This window comes from Nyctereutes procyonoides, unplaced genomic scaffold (assembly GCF_905146905.1).
Source record: "Nyctereutes procyonoides isolate TBG_1078 unplaced genomic scaffold, NYPRO_anot_genome, whole genome shotgun sequence".
Classification (NCBI taxonomy): domain Eukaryota; kingdom Metazoa; phylum Chordata; class Mammalia; order Carnivora; family Canidae; genus Nyctereutes; species Nyctereutes procyonoides.
The window spans coordinates 46672136-46683537 of NW_026575140.1; the positions used below are offsets into that span (position 1 = coordinate 46672136).

Genomic DNA, 11402 nt, shown 5'->3' on the forward strand with positions numbered 1-11402 from the left:
ACACTTCTTACTGTCATTTAGTAATGAGCAAAAATGAATAAAATCATCTGCAAGGAAAAAAATAGGGGATCCCTGGGTAGCTCAGCGGTTTGGTGCCTGCCTTCGTCCTGGGACGTGATCCTGGGGCCCCGGGATCAAGTTCCGTATCGGAACTTCCTTCCATGAAGCCTGCCTCTCCCTCTGCCTGTGTCTGCCTCTCTCGCTCTGCTTGTCACTCATGAATAAATAAAACACTTGAAAAATAATAATACACAAAGGAGCAGAGCCTAGATGATACCTATTTCCTGGAAGCATACTGTAAGCAAAACGCTACAGCAAACTCCTGACACTGAAGGGAATTTATGCTGTAACAACTCACACTTAATGAGCACTTACTACGTGATGGTCACCGTGTTACGTATTTTACATACATTACATCATTTAAGGTCTTTGCAGCAACTGATGAGGAAAATACTGTTACAATTTTCACTTTAACAGATGAGGAAGTTGAGGCAAAGGAAAGCCAGGTGACTGGACTACCACCACACAACTAGTCAGCGGTGGAGCTGGGAGTTCAATCCAGACAGTTTGACACCAAAGCCCACACCCTTCATCACTATGCTTGGCTGAATAAAGACCAACCAGTTAATCCAGAACTTGTCCTTGTCCAAATAGCTAAACTACCAAAAGTAGCCTTTTCAATATATATTCTGATCTCTGGAGGAGGGAGTAAAATGCCATTAACAGGAATCAATGATATAAAATCTTCAACCCCATCAAACCATTACAATAAACACAAAGATACTATCTCTGTGACAAACACTACTTAAAGAATTGTAATTCTGTAATTCTGCTGGAGAGAAGGTGAAAACAATTATATGGACTTTTTCTCTCTGGTCAGGAAAGCCTTTCTCTCAACCCCTACTGTTAAGGGTTAATAACATAAGCCATTTGGAAATCTAGAGCAAGGGATGGTAAATTGCAACCTGCATACCAAATCGGACCCATCACCTGTTCTTGCAAATAAAGACTTGTTGAAACAAAGCCACAACCGCTCGTTGATGTATTGGCTTTGGTTGCTTTTGAGCTACACTGCCAGAGTTGAGTCCTCATGACAGGGAAGATACGGCCCACAGTAAAATTATTTACTATTTGGCACTTCATAGAAAACATTTGCCAACCCACATTCTGGAGGAGTCTCCATTTAACATTGTTGATGCACCAATCAATCTAAATCCTATTAGAGTTGAAGAAAATGCAAAATCCCGGGCATCTTTCACACCCAGGACTCTCAAATCTAAAGAACAATACTGGGAAGAGTGCTATGCCCTCAATGCCCAGGATGCCCAAGAGCAGAACAGAAGGAAATAATCCAGTAGAGAGACTCAAGATGATAGGACTAAAATATTCCTGACACCATACCCATCTTTGTATCCAGGCATTGAGTTTGGCAAACCACTTCATAAAGTCAGAGAAATAATATCATATTGTCACACACATTTTTGGTTGGTGAAAAATGTTACTCAGTGGTCTGCCACTCAAGATCTGTATCTGCTCCCCATCCCACCTTGGACGCCACAGCCTGAACTCAGGTCACACATAGATCATCTGTCCCTCTACCCTGAACCCTCCATGCTTGCAGAGCATTTCTCTGCCTTTACAGGGCAGTAAGCCTATCAACTAATTAGTTCTGCCAACAACCTTTTGGGAAGGAGGTAAAGTCACTTGACAGAGAAGTGAAAAAAGCTACCCTGCTTCCTCATCTTTTGCCACCACTTTCCTGTTTCCTCTCCCAACCATCAACTTCTGAACTTCAACTCCTGAATGTATGGACACATATGCAAACAGAGGCACACAAAGACACACACACACCACACACACACACACACACACACACACACACACACACAATTATGGTTTTTCCAAGAAGTGAGAAAAGCTGCAGAGATCAGCAGGAAACATCTTTAAAAGAGAAGTATTAGTAATACTAAATGTTAAAAGACTGCTGTCCTGCTTTATGCAGGACTGAAATGGATGTCCCTGCCTTTTCAGGATCTTCATGACTAATTAGATAACATGTGGCTTCCATCACAAGGCATCTTCCCCGATTTATGGCAGTCCAAGAATGTCAGCCAAAGTCCCAGACCAGACAAGACAGCCCTGCTCTGTTCTAGTCACCTGCACTGCATGACCACTGGCTCTTATGACCAGAGACTCGGGCGGCCAGAGACATGTGTGTGGCCTCCACCTAATAGAACATTCTCAACCTGAACAGAGCCAGCCGTGACCCAGCACTGTGAACCTAGAAGAAGCCATACACATGAAAGGAGGAGAGAAGAAAAGCCTCAAAGACTGGCTTTTGAGGCAGGAAACTTCCCCAGTTCAGACAAGCAATGAGCCTTTGTGAAAAGAGATACTGGCAAGAGGAACTCAAGGCACCCTTCATTCGCTGCTAAAAGATGTCGCTACTTGGGGAGAAGAAAACTTGACAGTCCTTTTCCTTCGGTTTTAGGAGAAGAGAAGATAGGCCACTCTGGGCAGGTGTATCATTACATATAACAAATATTTCTGCCAGCTGTACCTCTACCACAAACCAAATAAAACTCTAAACACAATGGCTGGGACTCTGATGTCACTCATCAAAGGTAGAGTTCCATATGTTTCCACTGGCACAGGAGGTTGCATGCCATATGTATCAAAGAATCTTTAATCCCCAAATACATTTAAATGCTGATCTTCCAAATGTGATCAAATCGGTTTTGGGGGCGGGGAGTGAAGGGGGGAAAGAAAATCGATCTCAATTTAGATTTAAGAGGAAAATGCATATCAGCCCCAGTGGGTTATGTGTACTGTCTTAAACCAACTCGGGCATAAACCTCCTGGGTGCCCAGACAAACACACAAAGGCGGATTTACACCTGGTTTGACTCTGTTAAAAGAAACTATAACAATTACCACAACATGCTCAAACAACAATGTACTTGTAACAATCAAGCAAGTTATCATTGGCAAATACAATCTTTGTAATTAACCACTGTGCTCTTTATAAAGGGAATTGAGTGGGTGAGCTAAAAAGGTAAAACACATTCTTTGACCATGGGAAACACACCCAGAAGCTTTTTGACTAAACTCAAGATTTTTCAGTCTGCTGTTTCCTTTCTCAGCTCTCATGGGTCTGGCCTGCCCTGTCTGCTGTGCCCAGCAGATGAGCAGAATGTCTTTGCACAATAATTATCCCTTTGTGTCCCCCGAGTTAGGCAGGCCTTACTGATTTTGTGACAAAGTTCAAAATGTAATTTGATCTCCTACTAAGTGTGAAGTTCTGTGAACTGTCCCCTGGTCAAAACGCACGCAGGTAGCAAAGTCTGCAAAGAAACCGTTTTCACGAAAGTAGTGCTGACAGCTCTGGGATAAATTCCTCATAGGGTCTCCACACACCCTGTTACTGGCTCCAATAGGAAGGCAAGTACTTACTTCTGGGTTCCTGGGGCCCATCCACTGTGACTTGAATAGCTCTGTGATAGCTGGCCACTTGGGGAGGATTTGTGAAGACAGTTATGGTCAAGGTGAAACTCTTGCCTGCAGATGTAAAAGGGGAAAATCCACAGTGAATATAAAAAGACAGCACCCGAGATAACAGAGCAGCAGAGACTTTCCAAATTGCGCTCAAGCATCTCTGAGGTCATGAAACAAAGACAAGAGACAGGGCTCCTTACTCTCAATGAGAAGGCCTCCGATGACCACTTTAGGGAGTGATTAATCTTGTTGAGCGTACAGATCTTCGTCTTCACTGCAGGGCTAAACAAGAGAGTTCCAACTCCCCCAAAAGGCGGCTCAGTAGCCACCGTGGTAATGAAAACAAAAACTCTGGTCCACTTGAGGAGGATTCTCATCCTTCCAGCTTTCTCCAACATCAGGAACACATCTAAATACAGACAATTTTAGAAGTCTTTATTTAGGATTAGGTCATGACCCCATGAGAGAACAAGAGTAAATCACTGTTGATTAGGTTATTTACTTCACATGGCTTTAGCACTTCGTTTGCTTAACTGCACTACAATAAGAGGATGAAAGAGTAAGGTTCTTATGGGAATCATTTTAACAGGAGCCCATGTCTCCTGTCCTGGCCTTAATGTGCCCGTGGTATGATGATTTCATCATTCCTGGAACAGAGTTCTCCTCCCTGCCCACACCTTCCCTAACAGACATCCTTGCTGTTAAATCTTTTTGAAATAACTCCCTGACAGTGACTTATTGCTTGCTAAGTGTCCATGACATCTCCCCACATAAATAGGAATTGATGCTTTTTGCCCACAGTGCACTTCATTGAAATATTACATCTGATGTTTCAAATTAATGAGCTTAAGGTGATGAATGGAGGTGGGGGAAAGAAGACGGGGAGAAGTCCGGTAGCAGATTCGGATGTTTGCCTTCTCCAGAAGGAGATCCAGACTGTTACACAGTAGACTCACTGACAGTTGGAATCAGTTAGATTTGCAACGGTTAGGTCAGAAAGTCAAAGCTGCAAACTGTTACAAGACAGCAAAAGGTGGGCGCCAGTGACTCAATAAAAACACTTCAGCAATTTCAGGCCAGCCTGTGCACTTCACCTGCTCCTATACCAGACCTTGAAACAGCTCATTTTGTTTAGCTTTTTTTTTTAAGATTTTATTAATGAGAGAGAGAGAGAGAGAGAGAGAGAGAGAGAGAGGCAGACATACAGGTAGAGGGAGAAGCAGGCTCCATGCAGGGAGCCTGATTCGAGACTTGATCCCGGGACTCCAGGATCATGCCCTGGGCTGAAGGCAGGTGCTAAACCGCTGAGCCACCCAGGGATCCCTGCTTTGTTTATTGGACAGAGACTGTTATTCCCCTTACTGAAAGCTTGATGGTATTAAATCAAAAAACAAATCTTAAACAATATGCAGCAATGCAGAGTTTAATGCAATCTTTTCAAAGCTTAATATGGAACAGGTTATGTATAAGGCTTAATGTAGAAAAGGTCTTTGTCAAATCTAGTGAATAGGTTTTCTTTTCAACCCAGATCATGCAAGTTCCTAAAATATGTAGAAGACACACATCATTTGTTTACTTGGTATATATAGTTTTAAGTCCTTTGGCTATACTTTTCGATGGCCAGTATGAAAGAAAGAAAGAAAGAAAGAAAGAAAGAAAGAAAGAAAGAAAGAAAGAAAGAAAGAAAGAAAGAAGAAAGAAAGAAAGAAAAGAAAAAACAAAAGAAAGAAAAGAAAACGGCAAGACAGAAGAAGTAGGGGAGAGGAGCACACAGGGAAAGATGGATATTGATTGGAAATCTACTATGCCAGCCACTTCATACACATTATCTCATTTAATCCTATCCAGTTAGGTTCATCACCTGCAGTTCACAAATGAGGAAACCGAAGCCCACAGAGGCTTACAAGTTCAACCATACAAGTAATAAGAGGGGAAAAAGCAGGGTCTGAGCCCGGGTCTTCCAGACCTTAAAATTAGTGCTCTTCTCTTAAACATGGTCAGAGAACATTTTAAAAAATTAAAAGATAATTGATTTCTACACATGTCCCAATCAGCTCTGAAAGACACAGACGTGGCCAACAAGCATATGAGAAAATGCTCCACATCACTTGCCATCAGGGAGATACAAATCAAAACCACATTGAGATACCACCTCACACCAGTGAGGATGGGGAAAATTAACAAGGCAGGAAGCCACAAATGTTGGAGAGGATGTGGAGGAAAGGGAACCCTCTTACACTGTTGGTGGGAATGGGAACTGGTGCAGCCACTCTGGAAAACTGTGTGGAGGTTCCTCAAAGAGTTAAAAAGAGATCTGCCCTACGACCCAGCAATTGCACTGCTGGGGATTTACCCCAAAGATACAGATGCAGTGAAACGCCGGGACACCTGAACCCCAATGTTTCTAGCAGCAATGTCCACAATAGCCAAACCGTGGAAGGAGCCTCGGTGTCCATCGAAAGATGAATGGATAAAGAAGATGTGGTCTATGTATACAATGGAATATTACTCAGCCATTAGAAACGACGAATACCCACCATTTGCTTCAACATGGATGGAACTGGAGGGTATTATGCTGAGTGAAGTAAGTCAATCGGAGAAGGACAAACAGTGTATGTTCTCATTCATTTGGGGAATATGAATAATAGTGAAGGGGAATATAAGGGAAGGGAGAAGAAATGTGTGGGAGATATCAGAAAGGGACACAGAACATAAAGACTCCTAACTCTGGGAAATGAACTAGGGGTGGTGGAAGGGGAGGAGGGCGGGGGGTGGGGGTGAATGGGTGACGGGCACGGAGGGGGACACTTGACGGGATGAGCACTGGGTGTTATTCTGTATGTTGGTAAATTGAACACCAATAAAAATTAATTTATTAAAAAAAAAAGAAATAAAATCCGCACAAAATACCCACCAATTGCTTCAACAGTGATGAACTGGAAGGTATTATGCACGATGAAATAAGTGCAATTGATCAAGGGCAAACATTCTATGGTCTCATACATCTAGGAAATATCAAAAATATAGTGAAAGGGAATAAAGGAAAGGAGAGACTAACTGAGTGAAAATATCAGTGAGGGTGACAAAACATGAGAGACACCTAACTCTGGGAATTGAACAAGGTGTAAAAATAGGGGTATTAGAAATCTACTAGTGCCCCTTTCACTAAGGGGTAGTGGAAGGGGAGGTGGGTGGGGGGTTGGGGTGACTGGGTGATGGGCACTGAGGGGGGCACTTGGCAGGATGAGCACTGGGTGTTATGCTATATGTTGGCAAATTGAACTCTAATAAAAAAATTTTTTTAAATCCCCAACTGAGAGAAAAAAAAGCAAAGTACAATGAAAGTAAACAAAAAATATGTATATACATAAAAATTAAGCCATTAATAAAAAAGAATTGAAGAAAACAAGAGAAAAAGAAAAGAAAAGAGAATGCTAGTAGAGTGGTCAAGAACACAGGCTCTGGAGCCGTGCTGCCTGAGTTCAGTCCTGGCTCCCCTGCCTATTTGCTGTATAAACTGGGGCAAATAACTTGACCTTTCTGTGCCTCCTTTTCACCAACTGGAAAATGAGGATGAGAATGGTACCTACCTCCCAGGGTGATTTTTATTAGAGTTTACATATAGAAAACACTTAGAACAGTGTCAGGCATATGCTAAGCACTGTATGTGTTTGTTACTTATTGTTTTATTTAATTGTCAGTACAATCCTATAATGTGGGTATTATTTAACATGATTTTCATTTAATAAATAAACTGAAAGAAAAAAAAAAGCCCTTCGGTTCCAAGTCTGCTGTGTGCTAAAATGGGCTTTGACTTTGAATCCTGAAAGGGTTCAATCGGACATGTAATTCTTCATGACTTGAGATGTTTTTTGGTGTTGCTGAGAGATAAAGAATGACTGCTGATGGGTTTCACTTCTGTCTGGCTAAATTAAAAAAGAAAAAAGGAAATCTGCCACAATATAAAGATTTTCAAGAGCTCTGGGACATTATTTTACTGCATATTTTTAACATAATGGATTTTTTTGTTGTTGTTAGAAGAAAAGGAAAATCGATTCAATATGGGAAATTATGAAAGAAAAGATCCCTAAGAGTGAAATACACAAATCCACCTTTCTTTGCTTAAGGAGCATAATACTGACCATGTTAAATATTGGTATGCTTTATGTATTACACTTAATAACAAAACAAATAGACAATCACAAATTGTGTGAGTGTTCTAGGAGGCTTAGAACTTACCCTAAAAATGAAATGCTCACACAATGTGGTGACAACTTTTCCTCTTATGGTTGAACTCTATTTTTAACGACTAAACATGTTGACTTTTTTCTACTATTCACTCTACCAAATCAGATGCGTAATGTTTTTCTGAGGAAAAGAAAAGAGGGAGTACTGTATTTGACTTTATTTTTTTTTATTTTATTTATTTATGATAGGCACACAGTGAGAGAGAGAGAGAGAGAGAGAGAGAGAGAGGCAGAGACATAGGCAGAGGGAGAAGCAGGCTCCATGCACCGGGAGCCTGATGCGGGATTCGATCCCGGGTCTCCAGGATCGCGCCCCGGGCCAAAGGCAGGCGCTAACCCGCTGCGCCACCCAGGGATCCCTGTATTTGACTTTATATCAATCAGAAGTATAATCATATGTCAGAGAGTTTTTTTTTTTTAAGTAGATCTCTGAAGCCAAAAAATTTCCCTTGGAGATTCACAACTGTGTTTATCTAAAAGAACACCAAAAGAATCAAGAAATTTTTACACAGTTCATCTGTACCAAACCCAAGCAATGGAAAACATTTTAAAGGGTAGAGAGCAGTCAAAAATCGCCGTTTAACTACTTATGAGTAACCACACATTAAAATTTGTTTCCATACTACCCAGCACAAAAGTTCCTTTCTGCAAAGAATGGTTTGTGATGAAACCTTAACAATTACATTTCTAGGTGTTTTTAAAATATAAAGTCTACCGGGGATCCCTGGGTGGCTCAGCGGTTTAGCACCTGCCTTTGGCCCAGGGTGTGATCCTGGAGACCCGGGATCCAGTCCCCACGTTAGGCTCCCTGCATGGAGCCTGCTTCTCTCACTGCCTGTTTTCTCTGCCTGTCTCTCTCTGTGTGTCTCTCATGAATAAATAAAAAACCTTTAATAAAATATGTAGTCTACCAATTCAAGAAAATTCATGGAGAAAAGGGAAGTAATTTTGTGTCCTAACATTTCAGAACAGAGGAAAGAAGTTCCTTTATTTAGCACACCTCACTACAACTAGCATTTAAATCACATGTTACATAGCTTGTACAAAATTAAGTAAAAGGACACTTAACCCTAGAATCTACTGAAATTTTGTATGAGACTCCTTATGACTAAATCTGTGAATTACTCTAAAAGAACAGCAATACAGATTTAGCTCAGACCCTTAAAATTCTTTCTGTCGTCTTATTGTATGGAAATTAAAATCGCCTCTGATATTTCCATGGACAGAAGTCTAATTTTAACCAATCAATTACTCTTACAGACCAATATCATTTGCCACATTGTACTTGCAGCAAAACTGAAATATAATTCCTTTTCAAGATAAAATCTGATCAAATCTATTTTTGGATAAAAAAGATGCAAGGGCACAATTGCAAAAAGGGAAAATTGTATTCCTACAGTAAGTATTTAAAGATAACTTCAAGTAAACTATTAAAAGTTTTCACAAAGGCTATAGCTAACTTTTAGAATTTAACCTAGAATTTAGGGAAACCCAACTGAATTGTCAAGAAAAAAAATGAACGCAATATAAAATACAATTTTACGGGCAGCCCGGGTGGCTCAGAGGTTTAGCGCCGCCTTCAGCCCAGGGCCTGATCCTGGAGACCCCGGATCGAGTCCCACGTTGGATCCCTGCTTGGAGCCTGCTTCTCCCTCTGCCTGTGTCTCTGCCTCTGTGTGTATGTGTGTGTCTCATGAATAAATAAATAGAGTATTTTTAAAAATACCATTTTACAATTTAAAAAATATATGTCAAAGAATCATTTGATGGAAATTATTTCAATACAAGCCAGGAATTTACATGCCATGTGTCAACCTGGTTTAGACCATCTAACAATGGATGTTCTGGAATATTGAAAGGAGACAAACAGCAATGTCAAATGGGAGAATAGGAAAGACATCTTAACCATGCCTGATTCCAAATATAAGTTTTCCTTAAAATTTTTTAAATATTTATTTTCCACCTAAAATTCTGTTTCAACTACCTTTTATATATTTGATGCTAAAATTTTTAACTTTAATTTTTTTACACTTAGGCATAACACAAAAATGTATCTGTCCTCACACAACTTGAAATCTATTGTGATTTACATAATTTTTCATAAAAACTCATAGCAGGCCTAATAAAGTTTTAATAGGTTTAATAATCTGTTTTCCTTTGTTTAGGTATAATCGCCTTCAAAAAGACACAAACACAAAACCTGATCATTACATATGTTAGGAAAATACAACTCACTCGTGCCAAATATTTATTAGTCACATACTTGTTTTTGAAGATAAAAATGACCAATGATGTTGAGAAAATTATTTTCAAATAAGACTTACTCTATCATTTTGAAACCCAACTTATGACAAATACTGAAAGGTATCATTAAACATACAGAATTAACTATGAGTAATAGATCATATATCTAAAAATGTGTGTTCTTTCTTTAACATTGCCAGAAACACATATGATACGAATAAATATATAGTCCAGTATTCTCTAACTTAAAACAGCACAATAGCCTTGCACGACTTTTAGTTTTAAAATATACGTCTGGTGCTCGCTTCGGCAGCACATATACTAAAATCGGAACGATACAGAGAAGATTAGCATGGCCCCTGCGCAAGGATGACACGCAAATTCGTGAAGCGTTCCATATTTTTACCTTCCTAGGGAGAAGCCCACGACCTGTCCTGTCTTTGATCGCCTCTTTTTGACATTTTTGCCAAAATACCACTAGTGGAAAGTCAGGCTAGCTGTGCTGGTATTGAAATAGCAGCCTCACACTGGCGTATGGACTGTTCTGTAGATGAATGCAGGTGGAGCGGTCTGTCTTTAACTTATTGCTAGAGAATAGGGTTTTAAGACGAAAAGAAAACTGAAACGAGATGGCCCTCATTCAGTAAGTTCTGTGGTTCCAGTAAGGATTTGTGTGTACAGACGCTCTTGTCTTATGTTTTGGGTACTTTTTATCTCATCTATTTTAGCTGTGCATTTTTTTTTTCAGGGTGTACTCGACCAGCCATGGACTAATTGAAATCCCAAACTGACAGACTTGGAACATAAGGTGTGTTTATCCTTATGGTTTAGGCCTTGCCAGTTTACTGAAGTCTTGGATTAGCTGACAGTATTAACACTAAATTGCAGTTTACAGTATTCTCCATTACAGCCATACGTAACATCAAGCCATTGATTGTGTCTTTTTCTTTGCTAGTTATTTTGGTTTTACATCCTTAGTCAGCCTTATCCAGGTTGGTTTTGCTGTTCGCTATCTCCTGGGCCAAAAGGCTTGCCTGAGGAGAATCAAAGCTACCCTAGGTTTTGGTTAATAGGTGCTTGGCAGGTGGCTGTGGGATTTTTGTCCTTCTTTCCTCTTAATTCTCAAATCCACCACAAAAATGATTAATCACTTTAATAGAAACGTTAAACACCACAAAAATAGAGAAAAAAATAAAAAAATAAAATATACGTCTGGACTTAAAATTTCTGCATTGTGGGGCAGCCCCGGTGGCGCAGCGGTTTAGTGCTGCCTGCAGCCCAGGGCATGATCCTGGAGACCCTGGACTGAGTCCCACGTCAGGCTCCCTGCATGGAGCCTGCTTCTCCCTCTGCCAGTGTCTATGGCTCTCTCTCTCTCTCTGTGTCTCTATGAATAAATATATAAAATCTTTAAAAA

The 11402-nt window shown here is 40.4% G+C and overlaps 1 non-coding gene across 1 annotated transcript; it reads left to right on the forward strand.

The window, feature by feature from the left end:
• The first annotated feature begins 10282 nt into the window (after nucleotides 1-10282).
• On the forward strand, nucleotides 10283-10389 carry LOC129498017 (U6 spliceosomal RNA). The gene has a single exon (XR_008662051.1). It is a non-coding gene; the product is annotated as a U6 spliceosomal RNA (small nuclear RNA).
• The last annotated feature ends 1013 nt before the right edge of the window (nucleotides 10390-11402 follow it).